The following is a 16779-nucleotide window of genomic DNA, read 5'->3' as shown; positions in this document are numbered from 1 at the left end:
CCTGCAGAAGAGACACCCCTGGTCTGGCACCAACAAACCCAGGAGCCGCACAACTCAGGATCCCCAAGGGCAGTGACACAGACTCAGACTCCCTGGCACAGGAGAATCCCAAGCCTCAGTTCTGCCGGCCAGCGGTTTCCCCTCTTCTGCTTCTTGTCAGCTCCCTGCAAAACACCCCACAATGGTAGGTGAGGCTGAGTGTGGATAAACCCAGCTGTGCTGTAGAGCGGCTTTTAGGTGTGGAAATTAATGGGTTCCTTTGGCCTCCCTGAGCAACTCACCCATATAAGAAAACTGCAATTGAAGATGTTTCCCTAGCAGTCAGGATGGCCGAGTGGTCTAAGGCACCAGACTCAAAGGGATGCCCTTCTTTCAGTTGGGTGTTCTGGTCTCTGAACAGAAAGGTGGGTTCAAATCCCACTCCTGACACATCCTCCATTTTGTATCTAGAGAAGTGACCTCATTTCCCTCTCTCCCATGACATTGCAGGAGCGCTTGCTCAGCATTTCTCTGAGGCTGCATCTACCCAGCAGCGTTCCTTGGGAATAACGGCCATTACACTGAAATATCAATGGGAGCATCTACACAGGAATTCCGTTATTCTGACTTTTGAGGATTATTCCGTTATTCTGACCAGTGGTCTGAGGAGCCAGGAGGTTTCCAGGCTGCAGCAGACAAGCCCACAGGCAAAGACAACGCAAAATCTCAGCTACTTCCTGCTCAGCCCAGCGGGGTCTCCATGTGGCTCCCAGACCTTTCGTTTGCCATTCCCCAGGCGCAGGGGCCCAGATTCAGCAACACTCACAGGCCCCACAGGAGGGGGCTGGTTTGATGCTTCACCCCACGGCCCGGCAACGAGCCCCCCAACTCCCTTTGTGCTCTGAGAGCCCGGTTTGCTGAGACCCTCCACCCCTGCCTCAGACTCTGTTCTGCTTGAGACCTCAGAGCCCTCCCTTGGGCTGCCTGGCATGTGGGGACTCAGGTCTAGTGGGGGATTTGCAGAGTCCCACAACAGCTGCTGCCAGCGTGTGGATGTGCACGTCTGTCTGGGGTTACTGGGCACCCGGCCTGACTGGGTTAGTCCCAGATTCTGTTCCTGCCATGATGGACATCCATCTGATTAACCCCCTTCACTTCCAGCCCTTGCTGAGAGTTGCTGCTTCTTTGACTAAAGTCCCTCCCTCTGTGTGTGTGGCTGGCAGGGGTTGCTAGATGGACCCATTCACATGTAGCTTTACTGAAACCCCCCTTGTTTCTGCCTTGAACCTCCCCCGGCCCAAGGGGTGGTGCCCAATAGAACAGTCCCTGTAAGAAATGTGTCACTTTCACCCCTGGGAGCAGCTCAGCCAGGCAAAGGGGCTGCCTGGGGCAGGACATTAGCCCTGGAGGGCAGGGGTGGGTGTGGCAGTGACATCACAAGGGCCTTTTGCAGCCCCTCAGCTTATTGGCTAAAGGAGGTTGGGAGGCGATGACCTCACAGAGAGTCCATGACAATGGGCAGGTGGGACAGGCTGCAGGGCAGGGGCCATCTTAGAGCTCCCCTCCCCCCCCCCCCCGCCCTCCCCATGGATTTGCTGCAGGGAGTCTCCTTCAGAGTTGCCCTTGAGGCCTTTTTGGAGCCTTCTCCTTTCCCACGACTAACTGACCTAGATATCCCTGTGGAGAAGGGAAGAGTCTCCAAGAATAGTGTTTCTAATGTGGAAGGGGAATTAGCTCAAATGGTAGAGCGCTTGCTTTGCATGCAAGAGGTAGGGGGATTGATGCCCATGTTCTCCAGTGATAGGTGCAAATCTCATTCTACTTTCTACTGGCAGAGCCACCCAGGGACTAAGAGGGTCCAGACCCTCCCTGAATTCCTACTTGCTCTCCCCCAAAACCAGCCATGCTGGGGCAGAGAGCTGCTGGATGCTGGGCAGTGGCAGGAGCACTGAAGACAGGTTGCAGGTGGGGCAGAATTAGCTCCATGGGAAAAGTGCTGTCCCTGTGCATGAGAGAAAGCAGGATTCACTCCCATCTTCTCCCACCTGCTTGCGGGGCTGGCCCCCTTCCTGCTGCCCCTGGCTGGGAGCCAGGACTCAGGACCCTTTCCCAAAATATACAAATTCCGCCCCCTGCCTGCAATCCTCTGTTCTGCTCAAACAGAAGCCACAATGATAATCACAGCACATGCCACAACTTAAGTGTGGTTGTATTATGCTTTAGAAAAGCACCCAGGATCTTTTTCAGGGGGATAAGGCAACATGCCACATTTATTGACCATACATAGATTAATCAATATTTATCATATGCATATGACACATTACACTCATGCACTCACACATACACACAAGCACACTCCGTCTTGTTGTTACCAAAAGCTTCTCCCCCTTACTGCACTGGCCAAGTGAGTTAGATGGGGGGGTGAGGGAGGTGGAACCGGGCTTCTGCCCAGCAGGATCAATGCTCCCATATTGACAAGACGAAAACCCAGGGTCCCTCTGCAAGACTCCTCATAAGAACATAAGAACGGCCGTACTGGGTCAGACCAAAGGTCTTTCTAGCCCAGCAGCCTGTCTGCCGACAGTGGCCAGCACCAGGTGCCCCAGAGAGGGTGGACCGAAGACAACGATCAAGCAATTTGTCTCCTGCCATCTCTCTCCAGCCTCTGACAAACAGAGGCCAAGGACACCATTTCTGTCCCCTGGCTAATAGCCTTTTATGGACCTAACCTCCATGAAATTATCTAGCTTCTCTTTAAACTCTATTATAGTCCTAGCCTTCACAGCCTCCTCTGGCAAGGAGTTCCACAGGTTTACTACACGCTGTGTGAAGAAGAACTTTCTTGTATTAGTTTTAAACCTGCTACCCTTTATTTTCATTTGGTGTCCTCTAGTTCTGCTATTTAGGGAACTAATAAATAACTTTTCTTTGTCTGCCCTCTCCATACCACTCATGATTTTATAGACCTCTATCATATCACCCCTCAGTCTCCTCTTTTCTAAACTGAAAAGTCCCAGTCGCTTTAACCTCTCCTCATATGGGACCCGTTCCAAACCCCTAATCATTTTAGTTGCCCTTTTCTGAACCCTTTCCAAGGCCAAAATATCTTTTTTGAGGTGAGGAGACCACATCTGTACACAGTATTCAAGAAGTGGGCGTACCATAGTTTTATACAGGGGCAGTAAGATGTTCTGGGTCTTATTTTCTATCCCTTTCCTAATAATTCCTAGCATCCTATTTGCCTTTTTGACCACCTGGAGATCCTGGGCTAGCTGGACAACTGGAAAGGCCCAGTCTGGTTGTTTTGATGTCCTGTGAAAGGCTACTGTAGGTGAGCAAAGACACTTGTGTCTTGTGTCCCTGATGCTCTAGCGGTTAGGAGCCAGCATTTTCACTGCTGTGGCTTTGGTTCAATTCCCAGTCAGGGAAACTGTCCTCAACTTTCACATAACAATTCCCTTGCCATTTTTCTCGCCACATGTTACAGCAGCTGTGACCCAAAAGGTTAACTCAGGTCCTCTTTCCCACCTCACCCACATTGCTAAGACAGCACTTGCCATTTTCAGAAGGGGCAGAGCTGGGTGACTCTAACTGCCCCTCCCCTCTCCTGCATGGGCACAGGAAACTCCATGGCGCGCACAGCACTAGCCCAGCGCACAGTCAGGTCGGCACAAGATCCATTGTTTCAGTTTGGCTGTTGAAGGAGACAACGCAGAACTGGCTCCAGCCCCCACTCAGTAACCTGGGGAAATGACCCACCAGGCCTGGGCCCCTCGGAGAGGCAACGATTCCCCACTGGCCAGGGCAGAGCCTCCCTCTGACACAGTCATGGAGCCTTCTCCCCCTTCACTCAGCTCTCACTGCTCGGTGCTGCCAGGGAGGGGCCTCACTGCGAGAGCCGCCTGGGCAGGTTCCTGCCAGAGACACGTCCCAGAGCAGGACGGATGCTCAGACCGACACTGAGTGTTGCTCAGCGCTGGGGTGAGACAGGGAAGGAGAAAAGGGTCTAACGGTGTCTGCAGCCTTTCAGAACAGCCGCTAGCTGCATCCAAAGTACCAGCCTTTCCCTCCACCCTCGCTAGGCACTGCCTGGACTCAGGCCTCCCCAGTGCCAGCCTAAGGGCTCTGGAGAGGACAGGGCAGCTCCAGGGGCAGAGTCCTTTCTTCTGCAGTAGTTTAAACCCAGCCCCTTGGCTCGAACTGACGTTACGCCTCATTTTTTGCCCTCTGTGCCTCCCCACCCTCCAAACATACCCCAACACATCCCCTTCCCACTTCCCTCTCCCCCTCCCCTTGCTGGTAACACAATCAGGACTTTTCCCTGTTGAAAGAACAAACTCTCTGGTTTTTATGTGGCGAATGTAGAACTGGGAGGGGCTGGGGAAAGACCCTGGGAGGGGGAAGAGGCTGGGAGGAAGGGCTAAGGCTGGCACCTTCCTCTGGTGGTCCCACTGCCTCATGTCAGGGGCCTCAGCAGCGCTGGGGGTGGCTCCAGGGGGAGAAGCTAGTTCAGGGGAACTTGAGCTGCTGGGCCACTGAAGCAGGCCACCAGCAGCAGCCTCTGTGCAGGGCTCACACGCTCCAGGCCTCCTGGTCATATTGAGTCTCCCCGTGTGGCTTGGACTCCCGAGCCTGCCCCCCAGCTGGTGCCTTGAGGTAGCCACTGCAGCATCAGTTTAAAGGAGCAAACAACAGCAGTGATGTTGTGGTTGGGCATCAGGTCCCTTTCTTTTGGGGACAGGAAGCCAGGCCAAGGCCCTTTTAGCCACTGGGGCTGTGCAGACTGGAGCCTCCCCCTACCAGATCTCTGCCCTGCTTCCTGCAAAGCTCACATTTTTGCTTGTTTCTGCTTCCCTGTCCATAGCAGGCAGCTAAAGGAATGGAAGTTACCAACCAGCCTTGTAGCCAGCATAGGGCTTGAACCCATGACCTTGGCATTATTAGCACCACGCTCTAACCAGCTGAGCTAGCCGGCCAATATAAATACAGCTCACCAGTGGCCCTTTCAAGAAAGGAGCCTCAGGCAGCTGCGGGGACGTCTCTGAAGCTGCCAAGGGCTCTTCTCTGACAGGGCCACTAGCGACTCACTGTGATGTGCGCTGGCTAGTGCAGCTGGTTTGAGGTTTGGTCAAGGTGGCTGGTGGCCGGCAGACCCAGGGCAAAGAGGCAGCAGGAATCTCTTGCTGCCAGCACCTTGCCTCCCAGCTTCTTCCCTGCTAACAGCAGCCGCAGCCCCTTTCGGCCCCTGGGTCAGCCCGGAAAGGGAGGCGGGAATGGGGCCTCAGATTACAGTCCTGAGCACTGCTCTTAACACCAACCACCCCTCACTCAACTGGGCCAAACTGGTGCCCCAGTTCATGCCCACTGGGACCTGCTTTACTTGGGTTCCTTCCACCCAGAGCCCCCTTCTTCTCCTGGGCTGCGAGGAGCATCACTGGGATCCTTTCTCATATCCCAGCACAGGGCCATCTCTCCGGTGACAGGAGACGGGGCTGGTTTCAGGATTTCTTTTAGTCCAGCATCAAGCAAGGGGAGACAGAGGAAAATCAACCCCATTTGCAAGCTTTGTGTGACAGGAGGGGTGTGAGCTGGGGAGGCTGCCCCCCCAGAAGGTACATTTGGTTGCACACAGGGGCAGCAAGAATTCAGGCCCTCAGGCCAGTGCATTGGGGACAACGTGTGAGCCCTTCCATGAGCATTTTCTGCTCCTACTGGGGAAGGCAGCTGGGCAGGACCAGCCTGCAGCCCACGTCCCTTTCAGCCCCAGGTGCAGGAGGTAACAGAGAGGGGAGGAAAGTCCATGGCCAGAGCCTTCTCCCAGCAGTCTGACCCTGCGCAGAGTCTGTGCATGATGGAGCTTCTCCCAGCAGGCCGATGGCCTGTTCTCTGCAAAGTGCTCAGCCTGTTTCATTCCTTTGCAGGAGCGAGTGGGATACATGCGCCCTGTTCCTCACTGACAGGAGTGTCTTCCTCCCTTGGTTTCACACAGGGTCTGTCCTCCTTCCAGGGAGGAATGCAAATCCAGATGAGTGAAATTTCAAATGAAACATGGATTTGAACTTCCTGAGCTCATTTGCATAATTTCAAACACCAAGTCCAATTGAGACCCACTAAATCAAACCCAGAGGCACCCCCACCAGCACTGCATTGAAGCCTTTGCATTTCCATTTGTGCCACATTCTGGGTCCTGCCCAGCTGCCTTCCCCAGTGGGAGGAGAAAATGCTCATGGAAGGGCTTTTTCCAGAAGAGCAGTGCAGTGTAGACACAGCCTGAGTGTTGCTCAGCACTAGCAGGAGACAGGGAAGGACAAAACGGTCTAACGGCACCTGCAGCCTTTCAGAACAACCCCCAGCCCCAACCCCAAGGACCAGCCCTTCCCTCCACCCTCCCTGGGATCTGCTGGACAGGTCCAGACGCAGGCATGGGCAAGCCCGGTAGCTGCCCAGGATGTCAACCTATGTGGGGTGCCTGATGGCAGATGCATCCCTTACAGCTGCCATCAGGCGTCACGTGCCCAGCTCCCGCAGCGCCTTCTCACCCGCATCCCTGTGGTGCATGCCAGCAATGCTCTCCCCCCACAGACGCAGGCCCCACACGGGCCAGGCCTAGTGCTGGAAACTGTCTGGATTCAAGCCCACCCCAGCGCCAGCCTAAGGATTGCTGGTCTATAAAAGCTGCCTTGGAAATGAGGAAGCAGCTAAAGTGACTCTGATGGGACTTGAACCCACAACCTTTGAATATCTCAGTATGCTTACACCAGCTCCCTGCAGCTTAGAAGTCCAACGTGCTTTCCATTGCACCACAGAGCCTGATTGATACCTCCACTCTGCTTTGTAGCATGTACATTTCTGGGGGAAAAGAAAGGGGAGGCAGGTCTGTCTCTTTTGGGAGAGCAGGTAGAAAGAGGGAGAGGGCCAATGAGCCCCCGCCAGGGAAAATAAGAGATAAGAACTGAGCTGCACCTGAAGAATGTGGGCATTGATCCCACTGCATTTTGCTTGCTAAGCAAGTGCTCTATCAGCTGAGCTGAGCTAGCTCTCCTACCTGTGAAAGATGCATCTGCCTCACCTACCCTGTTCCAGAGCTGCCCGAGGCTCCGTTCTGAAAGGGCCACTTGTGGAACTGACACCCGTGGGCTGGCTAGTTCGGAGGTTTAGGACGTGGTGCTCATATCACACTGACGCATCTTAAGAGCAAGCCCCTTATTTCAAACCATAACGGGCTCACTATTCTGAAGTCCCTGCAAACCTCATGGTGCGAGGAGTGAGGGATGTTTCAGAACAGCGATTTATTTGCAACTAAGTGCTGTGCAGCCAGCGGCAAATTACAAAATAAGCTATTTCAAAATTGACTCAAAATAAGCTACCCAATTGCATCGCTTATTCTGAGCTATGGGACACACCCCTAGTGAGTTAGAGCCCAGCTCTGCCCCCAGCTCCCTGCCCACCCACCCACGTACTGACTCCCTCACTGCCATGGGGCTGTTTGCATTGGCCTCTTCTCTCTGTAGCCAGGCTTCAGCCAGGACTGAGACTCAGGCAGGAGAATGTGACCCGGCTCCCTGCACCTGGGCCCTGCATTTCTCATCCCTTCAGAGACAGATGACTGTACATTATGAAATGTTGTTGTTGTTGTTGTTGTTGTTGCCTTGGAAACTCCCCACAGACTTCCCCTGAGGGCCCGGGCAGCCGCTCACACCGCACAGCTCACTTCGAGGTGAGGGTGCTGTGTAGACACACCCAGCCTGTTGAGGGCCAGCCTGCTGGGGGGAGGCTCTGGTTACTCTCTTTCCTTGTCTCTCTCAGGCTGTGTCTACACTGCAGGGCTACGTCTACACTGCAGGTTTTTTGAGCTGTTCACTGCAGCTGTTCTTGCCCAAAATCTTGCAGAGTGTCTACACTACAGGCATGTTTTTGCTCAAGTAAATTTATAGTTCATCATCAGACAACAGGGCTTCTTGTGCAAGAGTTATTCCTCTCCCCAAGAGAAATAAGCCCTCTTGCGCAATCACTCATCCACAAGGAGGCAGTGTGAACAGGCAACAGGGGTCTCTCGCTCAAGAAAGCCCTGTGGCTAAAATGCCCATCAGAGCTTTCTTGGAAGGAGAGTGTCCACACTGCCATGGGCTCTCTTGCATAAAAGTACTTTTCTTGTGCAAAAGCACATGGCAGTGTGGACGCACTGTTACACAAGACCTTTGCACAAGAATTCTTGCACAAAACAGTTCTTGAGCAAGAAGCCTGCAGGGCAGATGTAGCCAGGGGGTGTTTGGGTTTGTTCAGTGCCAGCCCCTCCTGTACCCCTGCCTGCCCCAGCCCCTCCCACTGCAGCCTGGGGAAAGGGGAAATCTCCACAGAGACACTCCCAGCTGGGACCCTCAATCCCTTCTGCCCTCAGGGGGAAACCTCACAAAGGAGATTCCAGGCAGCCAGGCCATGGGGGTCTCTGACATTCCTGCAGCCTGTCCCACCTGGCTGTTGCCATGGATCCTCTGTGAGGTCACTGCCTCCCAGCCAATGAGCTGAGGTGCTGCACAAGGCCCTTGTGATGTCACTCCTGCCCCTGGCCAGCCCCTTGGCATATGTGAGCTGCTCCCCCTGCCCCCCTCACTCAGGGCTGGTTCTGGGGCTCACGCAGGGAACATCAGAGGCTGCTCAGGGGGCCACATTGCTAGGCCAGGGACCCTCCTGTGGGGCTCTGAGTGTTGCTGTCCCTGCTGTACAGACACGGCCATAGAGCCTCAGGAGGCTGCAGCGGTGGGAGACACTTCCCTGGTTTTGGGAAGGAGACGAGATGTCAAGGCCCATGACTCAGAGCCAGCTACAGATACCCATGGAAAGCTGATTTTCAGAGGGGTGTGATCAGCCCTTCCTGTGTATCTGGCTTCTTCTAAGGAGATTAATCAGGAGCTAAAAGTTAAAGAAGGAACATTTAGAAGGGTGAATTTCTTTCCCTGACAGCATTTTCTGTTTGCCCCAGTGGCCTAATGGAGAAGGCACTGGCTTCCTAAGCCAATGATTGTGGGTTCAAGTCCCACCTGGGCTGACAGCTTCCTTTCACTGACAAGGAGTTTGTTCCCTTTTGCTCTCAGAAAGGATGCTCCATAGTTGTCTCCCTCTCAGCAGAAGTTGTTCAGACCCCTCCCTAGCCAATGCTGGTGTTAGGTGCAAATCTGAGTGCTGAAAGCCCAGGTATTCAAAGTCAGAACAAAGGGGCGCATTTTGCTCTAGAAGGTCCAGAAGTGACAGCCAGAGGGAGGTGGCTGTAGCAGAGCAGGGTCTGTCGGGAGACAAAGCGGAGCAGGAGGATGAGAAGGCCCATGAGAGGCAGAGACTCCAGAGCAGGGGGGGGGCGGCTAGATATTTGGTCTGGCAAAGTGACAGAAAATCCCCAGGCCCCGAGCATGGTGTGGGCGAGGCCCATGGGGCAGTTTGCCTGGTGGGGTGGAGAAGCTGGGGTGCTCTGGGAGTGGATAAGGTCCCTGGCTGAGCTGCGCCGCCTGCCGTGTGTGTGACTCAAACTGTCCCTCGTTCCCTTTTGTGTGTCTGTTGCAGTTCCAGTGTCTTTCCTCAGGCACGTTCATCCGGCAAAGACCCCACCAAGGATCTTGTATCTTCCTTTGTGCAGCTCAGCCGCAGACACTGCCAGGGCTGGAAGGAAATTGCTGCACTTTGGGAGTCAAAGGTGTTGTCTGGAACCATAGAGTAGAGCAATTACACTTATCAGACCAAGGAAGACAGCATGGCTTAGGTGCCTAAAGCACCTGCCTTGTAAACAGACAAACCAGGGTTCAATTCCCAGTGGTGCCTTTTTACAGCCTTGCTCACATTTTCCTATGTGTTTCTGGGACACAGAAGAGGCCTCCCCTGGCCACCCATGGAACTGCTGGTTCAGGAAAAGGCTGATTGGGGAGGAGTGTTGGGAAGAAGGAAACCACGGATGAGAAGCACCTGATGCCCACAGACCCTAACTCTCTATGGCTGCAGGAGCTGCAGAGGTTGCACCTCGGTCTCTCTGATCACGGACACCACTAGGGAATCACAAGGGTGTGTGGTGCTGGCTCTCCTGTCCCAGCAATTGCAGTCAGAGCCCTGCCTTGCCAGTGCCAGTCACAGCAGCCTCTGCACCTGCTCCAGGCTAGTGGTTGAACCCAGGTTTGTCTGGGGCTGCGGTTGCTGCTGATAGGGAAGGACCTGGGAGGCAAGGTGCTGACAGCAAGAGATTCCAGATGCCTCTTTGCCCTGGGTCTCAGTGCGCCATGCCAGCCGCCAGCCACCTTGACCAAACCTCAAACCACCTGGATGAGCCAGCCCACATCACAGTGAGTCGCTAGTGGCCCTATCAGAGAAGAGCCATTGGCAACTGCAGAGACAGGTTTCAGCTGCTGGAGGCGCCTTTCTGAAAGGGCCATTTGTGAGCTGTGTTCTGGTTGGCTGGCTAGCTGAGTTGGTTAGAGCATGGTGCTGATAATGCTAAAGTCATGCGTTCAAGCCCCATGCTGGCCACAGAGTTGTTTGCTGTGGTGACTGTTCTACCTCACTTTAGCTGCCTGCTATGGACAGGGAAGCAGAAACAGGCAAAAGGCTGAGGCTTTTCAGGAAACAGGCCAGAGAGTTGGTAGGAGGAGGCTGTAATCTGCACAGACCCAGTGGCTAAAAGGCCCTTGGCCTGGCCTGCCTTCTCCAATAGCAGGGAAAACTCTTCTCTTCCCTCTATTGTGGGGCTACTCATGGGCCTGCTGGCTCAGCTGTTTAGAGCTTGATGCTAATAATGCCCAGGTCACGGGTACAAGCCCCATGCAGACCCCACAACAGCCAAATTAGTTTTGTTTGGGCTGCAACCCCCAAAAAGCGGTGAGAGGGAGCCCTTGGCTGTGGGACCCACTTGTGCCTGTTGCTCAGGGTTAAATAAGATCTCCCTCCGGAGGCTGCCTGTTCCCTTCCCACCTTGCATTGGCTGGGAATCAAACCAAGCAAGGGGCAGCAAACGCCAGGCACTGTCATTGTCTGGAACACAGATACAGACCCTCTTGGAGCTGTGATCCCAGGAGGAGTCCCTGCAGTCCATGCGGAGGAATGCCGACATTTTTAGGCAAATGGCCAATGGTCTAGCAAAGAAAGGCCACCTCCCTCCTACCCCCACAGCCTAGACCAAGTCAGAGCCAAGGTCAAGGAATCGCAGCAGGGGTATGTGAGGGAGGAACCTCATTACTGTGCATGCTCTCGGAGAGGATGAAGAGCTGTGAGAGGCAGCCCTCAGCTGCAGGACCCGTTTGTGCCTGTTTTTCAGGGTTCAAGTAAAACCTCAGTAAGAAGATTTGACAGTCCCTTTTTACATTGCATTGGCTGGGAATTGAACCCAGGTCAACTGCTTGGAAGGCAGTTATGCTCACCACTATACCACCAATACCAGCCTGCAAAGCTGCTGGGAAAATTAATGAGGAAATTCCACATCTGCCATGAGGCTACCTAGAGGCGAGAGGGTGCCTGTGTGGTTTGGGTAAAGCAGAACTTCTTGGCCATTAGGCAGAGACCAGAAGTGGTGATGCTGGGCTAGTGGCTGCCCTGCACTCTCCGTGGTCTGAGGAGCCGGGCAGGAGAGGAGTCCCAGAGGTTGTTGGGTGGGAGAGTAGAGTTTATCAGACTTTGGGCTAAGCTCTAGAGCAGCCAAGGGAGAGGTGGGGAAGTGACTTCTGGGTACTCTGTGTGGCCCAGGGATGCGGACCAAGAGCCGTCCTTGTGTTTTTTGCCATAAAGTGTTTCTGGGTCCTTTGCCTAAGATCGAGCACGTCTGCCTTCCGGAGAGCCATGTCACAGGCACAAGCCCCCAGAGACCTCTTCAGGGACACATCACAGGACCAAACAAGGGGCAGCAAACACCAGGCACTGTCAGTGTCTGGGCCAGAGATAAAGACCCTCTTGGAGCTGTGATCCGAGAGGGAGTCTATGCAGGCCCGGCAGTCCAGGTGGAGGAATGCGGACATTTATGGCTGAATGGCTGATGGCCTTGCAAAGAAAGGCCACCTCCCACCCTGCATCCTAGACCAAGTCAGAGCCAAGGTTAAGGAATTGCGGGGGGGGGGGGGTATGTCAGGGCCCGTAAGTGCAGCTCCCGCTCTGGGGAAGCACCGCAGCACTGTGCATACTGTGAGGAACTGGACCGAATCCCGGGGTGTGGGGAGCCCCTGTCTCCAGGGATAGTTGTGGAGTCTGGGATAGAGACACCTGGGCAGCTGCAGCTTCAGGATGACAACGCTGATGTCCTGCAGCGCCAGGAGATGCAGGAGGACTCCCAAACGTCTTCAGGCAGCGGGGAAGGAACATCAGCTGAGTGCTGGGAGGCTGCAACACCCAGGACATGTCGACACTTGCAGTCTCCTTCAGGAGAGGGATGCAAATGGAGACATTCGAAATTGTAAATGAAATTGGGATTTAAATATCCTGCGCTACATTTGCACAATCGCGTCCGGGCGTTGTTTCAAAATACTTTATTATGAAATAAAAAACACCGTTTAGATGCAGTTATTTGGGGAGAAAACCCTTCTTCCGAAATAACCCTTAAACACTCCCCTCTGGTCTGGACCTAACAGCAGTGTCAGCGTTTGCTAGTCGGGGCTCTGGACAGCCCCCGCACAGAGGGAGATGGCAACTGCGGGACGCCCTGGCCAACTGTCCCAATGTCTCCCAGCAGAAAAGAAAACAAAAGAGGCCAATGCAAACAGCCCCCTGGCAGCGAGGGAGTCAGCACGTCGGTGGGTGGGGCAGGATGCTGGGGGCAGAGCTGGGCTCTAACTCGCTGGGTGACCTTGGCCCATTCAGTGAACCTCTCCTTGTCTCCATGGCCCTGCCTGTACAGCAGGGAAAGCAACACTCACAGGCCCCACAGGAGGGGGCTGGTTTGATGCTTCACCCCACGGCCCAGCAATGAGCCCCCCAAGCTCCCTCTGTGCTCGGGGAGCCAGGTTTGCTGTGTGAATTCGGTGGGGTAGGTGCCGTCAGGCCTGGGCACTGGGATTAGTTACCAGTTTTCCTGGCTCTGGGGCAGTACTGACTTCATAGCTGTGATGGCCGAGTGGTTAAGGCGTTGGACTCGAAATCCAATAGGGTTTCCCTGCGCAGGTTCAAATCCTGCTCACAGCGAGGTCTGTGTTTTGACCACACCCCTGACCAAGCAACAAACTGCACAACCCCTGAGCCACTCTCCCTGCCCCCAGTCAATCCCTTTCTGCACCTTTCCGAGAGAGACACGGGGCATGATGCCGCATTGTGGGTCCCTGAGCTCTAGGGAAACTCTCAGCTCCTGCAGCCTCTGCCCCTTGCCCAGCACCCCATGGCTCAGCCCTACCCCTGGGGGCTGCCCTGCTCTAGTGTGTGATAGGAGTTGAGAGGATGGAGCGTCTGGGCCTGCCCCCAAAGGTCCATCCATGAATGGCAGAAATGCTGGGGATATGAAGTGGGTCACTCCTCCTGAGGTGCACAGCGCCTCCCCTCCTCCCCTGTGTTGGGAGCAAAGGGTCTAGAGAAGTACTGGGGAGGGGAAAGGGGGTGGGGTCTTGTTCCCTGCTCTTGCTCTGCCTTGGGCAAAGAATTAGTAACAGAATATTTGTCCAACTTTATGTACAGAAAAAAACTGACAAGCATGCTTCTGTCCCATGTTTCTGTGGGGTAGTGGTTATCATGTTTGCTTAATATGCAAAAGCCTCCAGGTTCAAAGCCAAGCAGAAACAGGGGTGAGGGGGTTCTGCTCTTATTGTGGCTCCCCAGGTAAACACAGCTCCTGCTGCTTGGGAAAAGCCCAACTCCCAGGCTGAGTAAACCAAGGAACAGCAGGAGCCCTGCCCTAGAAAGGGGCCAGTGTGTTTAAGTGCATGGCCCAGACAGACAGCCCCAGGCTGGGAGAACAGAGCTGCCTGACGTCTCTAGTGCTCCTCAGGACCAGAGGGGCACATGGGTGTTAACAACATGCTCATGTGGTGCCATGTTCCAGCCAGGCCAACAGGAAGTGTTTCTTGTGGCATCACCCCGAGACTTCCAAAGTTGAGTAGCTCTGCGTTAAGGGTTCTTATTAATGTCAAGAACCTCAAGCAATGTAAAGCCAGAGTATGATGGACCTGGAAACGAAAATATCACTAGTAGAACTTTTTCCAAGGGGGCACTTGGAGTTGAACCCAGGACCACTTGATCTGCTGTCAAATGCTCTATCACTGAGATACACCCTCATGAAAGTAGACACCTGCAGTCAGTGTTGGGAACTGGGCAGGGAACAAGAGGCTTTTTTGTAACATACATCTCAGGTGGAAGGTTCCCTCACGGACCCCAGATTGTGACTGGTCCTAACAAGGGATTTGCCTTGAAAGCAGCAGAGCTGGGGCAGGACAGAGAGTCCTGGGAGATGAAGGGGCTGGAGGGAAGCCAGGAGAGCAGAGGCCACCTGAGAGTTGAGAGGCCCAGGTGCCCCCGTGGGCTGTCAGCTGTAGGTGCCATGGTGTAAGGGGCAGCACTCGGGACTCTGAATCCTCCAAGATGAATTCAAGTCTCAGTGGGACTGGCTGGGCTGGTTACTGCAAGGTCCTCGCGCTTCAGGTGCTTTGGCTTCCTTGCCCTTAGGGACAATGGAGACAATTTTGTTCCTCCCGCTGGGTGTCTGAGGCCACTGGAGCTTGGTCTCCAGACTGAGCAGGTGGGAGGGAGGGGTCTGATGCTGTCACAGCTGCAGGGCAGGTCACCCACCTGGCCCCTGAGCTCAGCATGTGGGCAACAGCCAGATAGTGTGAGTGGAACAGAGGGTCGTGGGGGGAGGGGAATTCATATATTTTAGGAAGGATCCTGAGTCCTGGCTCCCAGCTACACGCCTTGGAACAAAGACCAACGGCCCCTGCACAAAGTGCATTGTGGGAATAAGAGTTGGGGCAGCAGGAAAGGAGACAACCCCTCAGCACCAGCAAGTAATGAAAGAAGATGGGAGTGAATCCTGCTACCTCTCACTTGCTACCTCTCACTGCAGCACTTTTCCAATGCAGCTAATTCTGCCCCACCTGCAACCTCTCTCCAGTGCTCTTGCCACTGCCTAGCCCAGGAGGGCTGGTGTCCAGCACTCTCTGCCCCAGCGTGGCTGGCTTTTGGGGACAGCAACTAGGAATTTGTGGGGCTACTGCAGCCATTTAGCCCCCTGGCTGGCTCTGCCAGTAAAAAGACAAACAAGGATTTCTCCCAGCATTGATCCCTCTACCTCTCACATACTAACTGAACACATTGCCATTTGAGCTAATACCCCTGTGGGGTTGCGTTTAGACTGGTCAGTTTTTCCAGAAAATCAGCCGCTTTTCCAGAAAAACTTGCCAGCTGTCTACACTGGCCGCTTGAATTTCCGCAAAAGCACTGACTTCCTACTGTAAGAAATCAGTGCTTCTTGCGGAAATACTATGCTGCTCCCATTCGGGCAAAAGTCCCTTTTGTGCAAAAGGGCCAGTGTAAACAGCTCAGATTTGCAAAAATGGCGATCGGGGCTTTTTTGCGGAAAAGTGCGTCTAGATTGGGACGGACGCTTTTCTGCAAAAAGTGCTTTTGTGGCAAGTGTCCATGCCAATCTAGATGCTCTGTTCCGAAAATGCTTTTAACGGAGTGTGAGAGTGAGTCCCTGGTCTGTTTGGAGAGAGAACTTTCACCCTTCCAGCAATCTAAGCGCCACCAGGATGGCCGAGTGATTAAGGTGTTGGACTTAAGCTCCAATAGGTGTTTGTCTGCATGGGTTCAAACCCCACTCCTGGTAGCTTCTTATTTTGGAGAGACCTCAATCTGGATGGTGCTTTGTCCTGCTGTGAGGCAGGGGACTGGACTTCATCTCTGAAGGTCCCTTTGGCTGTGTCTGCACTGGCGGTATCTTGCGCAAGGGTTCTTATGCAAGAACACGTCCACCCTGCCATGTGCAAGATGTGTTTTTGGGCAACAGCATCAATGGCAGTGTGGACGCTCTCTTGTGCAAGAAAGCTCTGATGGCCATTTTAGCCATAGGGCTTTCTTGCACAAGAAACATCTGTCCCATGTCCACACGGCCCTCTTGTGCAAGAGCTCTTGAGCAAGACGACTCACACCTGTTAGAAAAGAGCGTAGCTCTTATGCAAGAAGCCCTCTCTTACCACGCTTTACTGTAAAATGTCTTGGCTACGTCTAGACTACATCCCTTTTTCAGAAAAGGGATGTAAATTAGATGTATCGCAATTGCTAATGAAGTGGGGATTTAAATCTCCTGCGCTTCATTAGCATAAAAATGGCTGCCACTCTTTTTGTCAGAGAAAAGCGCCAGTCTAGACGCTGATCTTTCGAAAAATAAAGCCTTTCCCAAAAGTGCAACCTCTGCAGCTCCTGCAACCGTGGAGAGTGACTCTCGTCCCCCCTCCCTTGGGATGGGCAATGGCAACAGGTGGAGGAGCTGGGAGAGAAGTCCCAGAGAGCAGCCCCATGACTAAACTGGCCAAGCAGCTGCTGGGTATCGAGGAGGTGAGGGAGGCAGCCCCCAGTGGTGCCTGGCCAATGTGTCTGCTATTCCTGCCATCCCTCCCTACGTAGCTGGAGTTGGCCATGTCCCCACAGCAGGAAGCCGAAGGGGGCAAAGAGCAGAAGTGCTGGAAGCTGGTGGGGGTGGCCTCTGGGTTTGATTTAGTGAGTCTTAGTTGGACTTGCTAAATCAAACGCTGTAAGATCGATTGTGGCCATTCCTCCCCAGCTGGACGTGGTCCTTGTTCTTCTGCAGGACACAGCCAAAGGAGAGTAAGGACGAGCCAATGGGCATCCAGATCAGAT

The 16779-nt window shown here is 54.0% G+C and overlaps 6 non-coding genes across 6 annotated transcripts; 4 read left to right on the top strand and 2 right to left on the bottom strand.

Moving 5' to 3' along the window:
* The first annotated feature begins 320 nt into the window (after positions 1 to 320).
* On the top strand, positions 321 to 429 carry TRNAL-CAA (transfer RNA leucine (anticodon CAA)). The gene is made up of 2 exons: positions 321 to 358; positions 384 to 429. It is a non-coding gene; the product is annotated as a tRNA-Leu (tRNA).
* Positions 430 to 6683: 6254 nt separating this feature from the next.
* Positions 6684 to 6789, bottom strand: TRNAR-UCU (transfer RNA arginine (anticodon UCU)). Its single transcript has 2 exons — positions 6753 to 6789; positions 6684 to 6719 (listed from the first exon to the last, which is right to left on the bottom strand). It is a non-coding gene; the product is annotated as a tRNA-Arg (tRNA).
* Positions 6790 to 8952: 2163 nt separating this feature from the next.
* On the top strand, positions 8953 to 9031 carry TRNAR-CCU (transfer RNA arginine (anticodon CCU)). Its single transcript has one exon. It is a non-coding gene; the product is annotated as a tRNA-Arg (tRNA).
* Positions 9032 to 11317: 2286 nt separating this feature from the next.
* On the bottom strand, positions 11318 to 11389 carry TRNAG-UCC (transfer RNA glycine (anticodon UCC)). The gene has a single exon. It is a non-coding gene; the product is annotated as a tRNA-Gly (tRNA).
* Positions 11390 to 13037: 1648 nt separating this feature from the next.
* Positions 13038 to 13119, top strand: TRNAS-CGA (transfer RNA serine (anticodon CGA)). Its single transcript has one exon. It is a non-coding gene; the product is annotated as a tRNA-Ser (tRNA).
* Positions 13120 to 15665: 2546 nt separating this feature from the next.
* TRNAL-UAA (transfer RNA leucine (anticodon UAA)) lies at positions 15666 to 15748 on the top strand. Its single transcript has one exon. It is a non-coding gene; the product is annotated as a tRNA-Leu (tRNA).
* Positions 15749 to 16779: the final 1031 nt, after the last annotated feature.

Source organism: Pelodiscus sinensis, chromosome 19 (genome assembly GCF_052426305.1).
Source record: "Pelodiscus sinensis isolate ZL-2025 chromosome 19, ASM5242630v1, whole genome shotgun sequence".
Taxonomy (NCBI): Eukaryota; Metazoa; Chordata; order Testudines; family Trionychidae; genus Pelodiscus; species Pelodiscus sinensis.
This window is presented reverse-complemented; position numbering and strand designations above follow the sequence as displayed.